Source organism: Anguilla rostrata, chromosome 10 (genome assembly GCF_018555375.3).
Source record: "Anguilla rostrata isolate EN2019 chromosome 10, ASM1855537v3, whole genome shotgun sequence".
NCBI classification, from domain to species: domain Eukaryota; kingdom Metazoa; phylum Chordata; class Actinopteri; order Anguilliformes; family Anguillidae; genus Anguilla; species Anguilla rostrata.
Window position 1 is genome coordinate 30,984,721 of NC_057942.1, and position 6,000 is coordinate 30,990,720.

At 40.8% G+C, this 6,000-nt stretch overlaps 1 protein-coding gene across 1 annotated transcript in view; it reads right to left on the reverse strand.

Annotated features, from left to right (window-relative positions):
* Positions 1 to 704, reverse strand: part of mef2cb (myocyte enhancer factor 2cb) — an 83,320-nt gene extending 82,616 nt beyond the window's left edge. The window contains exon 1 of the mRNA XM_064296499.1: positions 425 to 704. The gene's annotated coding sequence lies outside the window, so the exon portion shown is untranslated. The remainder of the gene's footprint in view (positions 1 to 424) is intronic.
* Positions 705 to 6,000: the final 5,296 nt, after the last annotated feature.

Genomic DNA, 6,000 nt, shown 5'->3' on the forward strand with positions numbered 1-6,000 from the left:
CGTAGCCACGCAGCATGAGTTACACTTGAAGGCAGAACGTCAACCAACTCGGACATCCATACCTAGCAACCGCGAGGCATTAGATATGCGCGAGAGGTGACTGGCAACAGCTGTTTGCATCGATTTCAGCCGGCTTCAGCGTTTCTCACAAAGCGGCCTCTGCCGCGATTGGCCTCTGCCGACGGGGTTCCCGTTTCTGAAACGGACGCGTTGAAGTAGCCCGATGCCGTCCGCCTCTTACATGCTTCGCTAGCATTGGTTTGTTATTCTTTGACGTACAGAATGAGGCACAAAAGTTTTCTAAAAAACAAACTCCAGCAGAAGAATACCATTGGAGTGAAACAGAGGGAGAGAGGGAGAAAGAGGGAGATAGAGAAAGCAAGAGAGACTGAGAGAGAGGAGAAAAACTTTCCGTAAAACTCACCAGTGCCGTTGTGTGCTTCCCCAGGAAGTTACGCCCTTCAGCACCTGCTGTGGGCCAAGTTTATCAAACAATCACAGGTAAAAAAAAATACTGAATTAAAATAAAGGAAAGAAAGGAAAGAAAAAAGAAACGAGAAAATAAAAAGAAAAAAGAAATGGCCTGCATCAATAAAGCCAGACCAGCTGGCTTTGAATAGAAACCCCCGATTTGGGTTGTGTTGCGTCCCGATCTGTCTCCACACTGAACGCGGGGACGATTTCGACCCCCACTTAGCTGGGACCCGTAGGATCAGTGATCCTTTGGCACAAGTGTCTGTCTGTGCCCAAACCACCTGCCCCTGTCAGTCCCAGGTATATTTAGCCCTGAGAGGTATCAGTAACACCCAGACCTTTGTCAGCGTTAGCACATGCACCCAGGATTACTGCCCTGCTGAAGGCATGCGGATATCCAACACAGGGGGGGAAAAAAAAGAAGAAAAAAAACACCACACATACCCAACACTCTTTTAACAGTGGAAAATGCATTTACGGTAGGACTTCATAAAGGACTTCTAAAAAAGACATCATTTCCTTAGACCCAAATTATTTCTTATTCTGGGAGAAAATACATAGCCTACATTAATACAGGAGGAACGAAGAATCTCAAAATCCCATCTCGTCTTGATAGGAATTTAATGTGTTAGTAGACTTTGGTTTCCTGAAAAGGCCATTTGGAAATGGATTTGCAAATGTACGCACTGTAATTAAGGAGAACATACAGTATGTTTTCTTTTGCGGTCAGAGTGAGTGAGTACTCATGACTATTCGACCGAAGGATTGAACTTCCCTTATAAACACTGAATAACTATTATTTTTAAAAGCATTACAAAGGAATTAAAAAGAGACTTTCTGCCTTTTTGGACACAATTTAAATTTTAATAGGGGCATGAAAAAATTGTTTATTAAAACCATTATTACAAAAAAAATTAATTGTGGATTTTATCTAAGTTAATATTTTGTTATGCGGCAATGTGTAATTAAACTACAAGGTCAGCACAGTCGCTACAGTATCTGATTTATATCATAATATTTCCACACTGGTTCCTACAGAATTCATTCCAGTTTACTCCGCCCAACCCTGTTCTGTTTACACATGAAATTCTTGGGAGAACAGGAAACAGGAAACAGAATAACTTTTTGATCTTTACTGCTTCAGGTAAATGGTAATGAATCAGAGTGAGTCTGATACTGCCAAGCCCGTCGCAAATGAAACTCACTTGACATTGCTTACAGTAAATACCAACATTTTTTCCTGAACCTCTAAGTGATCTATTCCGAAAGAAAGTCTGAAAATGCCTTGTTGTTTAAATAAGCAACAGGTGTATTTATCATTGTATCTGCAAACTTGACTGCTTAATATAAAATATATAATATAATATAAAAGGAAAAAATAGTCTTGTTGATCCTGGGATGTTTTTTTCACCTATAATTACCACACAGCTGACAATTTTTATTTTAGAGGTCACAAATCATTTTTTTCGTTCACTGAAATAACCTGTTTACCTGTATCATTGTGACACCGCCATACTTCTCATTGAATTAAAATTGGCATTAGGGAAAGAAGCCATTTACTTTTTTTTTACCACCTGCCTGCTCTGTCAAGAGCATGGTGGAATAATTACAGGTATTCATCACTACCATCATTTAGTTTGACCGCATGCCTGTAGGCCTCTTTATAAAGTGCAGGTTGACATCCTCTTTGATAGCGAGGTCTCTTAAACACTCACAAGCTATTCGTTAAATGGCTGTGGAGTTACGTGTGGCCTCTGGCAATATTTAAGCATTTTTTAAATCTGTTTGTGCCCACATACATGCCCATTTCTAATCACAAGTTTTTTTTTTATTTACTCAAGGTGAGCATTAGAAATCCAGTGACACTCTTGCACATTTGTCAAACATGGGAGCCAGTGAACATATTTTTTTGAAACTTGATTTTATTTATCGTTTTGCTCGTGTCATTTAAGAAAAGCACAAACTTTGCTACTTTTGAAACCTTCAGATGAGATGATTTTCAATAGATTGAATTGATGAGTTTTAGTAGGACAGTTTGGACAATCCTCTAAACTTTAAACGGTCAAAATAATGTCATGTAACCCTGTTTCTTTGTTATGAATATATAATGCTCAAAGTGACATGCAGACAGGTAACATAAATCTGCATAATATATGATTAAACAGGAAATAAACAAATTGTGCATGAATTGCCATAAAAGCTTTGGCAAGCCATTAATCATAAAAACAATGCAAATCTTAACAAAAACAAAACAGAACTGATTATGATTTTAAACCCTTCCATATTCCATTCTCTTGTGCTATTACTGGTCAAATCATTCCTGCTCCAACAGGTACTGGCACGTTTCTGAAAAACACTGAGGGTCAAGTAATCTTTTGGATTTAAAGAAATGTTCAGGTAACCAAAATAATTCAAATTATGTAATATGACATCCATTATAAACGGACAGTGTTTTCTTAACTCAGACAGATGGGTATTGCAATGCATTGCAATGGCATTTTAAAAATCTGCCCAAAACCCGTGGCTAAATATCTAAGACCCGTCATTTCTATAAATATGCCTGTCTGGCAAATGGGGACACAGTCATAACAAAGTACATAGCTTGGCAATAACTTGATAATGCAAGTTAGCTGCTACAATCAGTATAGGCATTTCCATTTAAAAACACATAAACAAATAATGGAGCTTACCTTAAGCTGTCAAGATGGCAACAACACTTTTCAGTGTTGGCATTCTGAAGTTTTAAAGATGAAACGCTAAAGGACCATTGCCTCTCACATGGCAAAGAAGTACAATATTAGTTTAAGGTTTCCACCCAACCTACTGAGAAATCAGCAGCTTCATCTAAATACACTGTGAGCTGTGCTACCCACCAGGACTAAAAAAAACCCCTTATTTCAGTGCAGTTGGTGTTTTGTTATGGATTGAGACAAACACAGAAGCAATCCCTGGAGCTTGGCCAATTGCACTTTTCTGTCGAAATAAACGCATTAGCATCGACATGCTGGTGTTCCTTTACAATATTTGCGGGATAAAAAATCTGATCTGTTATGTTTTTTGACACTGGTGTTGGGATCTGTTCCTTTGCGAACGCTAAAGAAGGCAAATCAACAAATGAAGTTAAAATGTGTAGCGTTGCACAGACGGAGAGCTGACGACAACAAAAACAACGGGAGCTGGAACAGGAGTGGTCGCCTGCTTCATTTTCCACTTAAAAAGGAAAGAACAGGAGCCGCTGTCCTAACAATAGATACGCACAGACTAAACACACACCCGTATCTTTGTAAACGAACTCCTTCGTCGCACCGTGGGCTCATTGGAGTTCGGCCCGAGCCCCGCGCTCCGACTCCCACAGAGCAGGCAGCAGAAACGGGAACTCGCGGGCACTCCGCCCAGGGCCCCCCCCCCAGCGAGAGACTGCGCAGAGAACCGGGCGATGTGTGCAGGTCTGCGCAGCCCTGAGCCTAGACTGCAGGAAACAGAGAGAGTTCTGCGCAGCAAGTGAGCGTCGGGGCCTATTGTAGAAGCTAAGCTAAGGCTAAGCTAAAATCAGCCGGAGTCACGCACTGACTGTCTGTTAACCGGGGCTCTTTAAAGAGGAAACCGTTTCATTATCCTGAAAAGGCCACTGGAGTTATTTGAGTATGTGTTCTCACGTGACCTCTGACCCCTGACAGTGTGCATGTGTTTTCACAAGGTCTGCTGGGAGCGGTGTTGAAAGGGTGCTGTTAAGCAGCCCTGAACAAGTGTCCCCAGCTGCCTTTTTTCCCCTGCAAAGTTCAGAGATTCAGATCAAACTGGGCTCCTTGCGCAGCTCACAGAAGCTCCTCTGTGTCGGGGGAGGGATGAGGATCCCCCCCCCCCCCGCCCCTCCAAGGGTCCGTGCAGCATGGGCCAGCCTCAGCCTACCTGCCCCCTGCACAGGGTCACACTGTGTGTGTGTGTGTGTGCATTTGTGTGTTTATACCTGTAAGATTACATAATAACTGCTGAGAACATAATTTTCACCAATGGCATGCAAACAAATTTAATAAATAATTTATTATTATAATTATCATCATCATTTATTATTATTATTATTATTATTTAATACAAAATTATTAATTATTGTTCTATATTTATACACACACACACACACACACACGCACACATGCAATGTTGTAATGTTGTTTGTTTTCAAGGAAGGGCCCATGGCTTGATAAAAGACAGCCAGACGGCCGAGAGGGAGAAGTGGGGGGAGGGGAGTTGGAGTGGGGGTGTCAGCCCGCCTCATTCCAAAAACAATATTTTCTTTCTTTGCTTAAATGAAAGGTAACTCTTTACATCAGGTCCTTTTGAAGGCTGGATTATGACTGGCACCATGTGTGATTTTGTATTATTTTTATCCAGTGCTGCTCCTGGTACATTCTCTCTCACAGAGCTTTAGTGCCTGTTGAATAGAAGCAGACTGTAGATAGTGTAGTTCCTGAATGAATATCCTTATCCCATGACTAGGAATGGTACTGAAATAGACACTATGGCCAAAGGTATGGACACTAGACATTCGACATCTCATCCAAAATTATGGGCATTAATATGGAGTTGGCTCATCCTTTGTTGCTATAACAACCTCCACTCTTCTGGGAAGGCTTTATACTAGATGTTGGAGCATTGCTGCAAGGATTTGCTTCCATTCAGCCAGCTGAGCATTAGTGCGGTCGGGCACTGATTGGGCGATTAGGCCTGGCTTGCAGTTGGCTTTCCAAATGATCCCAAAGGTGCTGGATGGGCTTGAGGTCAGGCCTCTGTGCAGGCCCGTGAAGTTCTTCCGCACTGTTCTCGAAAAAACCATGTCTATTTGGACCTTGCTGTGTGCCCCGTGGCATTGCCATGCTGAAACAGGAAGGGGCCTTCCCCACACTGCTGGGTAAGCACAGAATTGTCTAGAATATGATTGTATGTTGTAGCATTAAGATTTTCCTTCACTAGAACTAAGCTCAAACCATGAAAAACAGCCACAGACCAAGGGGTGCCTAGATAATTTTGGTCATATAGTGTATGCCATTAAAACACGTGTATATATTGCTAAAAAATATTAGTGATTTACTGAGCTAATGTTCTTAATCTAGGAATGTGATAAAGCTTTTTTTTGCTAACTCTATTACAAATTGTATTACAAACTTGGCAGGCAACTCAGTATTGCAATTCTGATATAGGTTTGTATGCCAAACTCAGTAAGAAAAAATGTTCCTACTGTGTGGTAAGGGAAAAAAAAAACTCACAGACATGCACATGCATGTACACATTCCTTCGTTAAAGATAAATAAATAAAAAATATCATGATAAATAAGTTGATTAGAAACCTATGAAAACAACACTTACTGAAATGTGTTAAAACTGATACCAAAAGGGTGTAGGTGTAGCCCAAATGTTGCTTTGCTCAAAAACGTGGGATTTTATATTTTTTGTATCTTCCCAAAAACATCCACATCCTGGAGGACACAAATCTAACCTATTTCATCTAATTCACTTATAGCATTTCAAGAT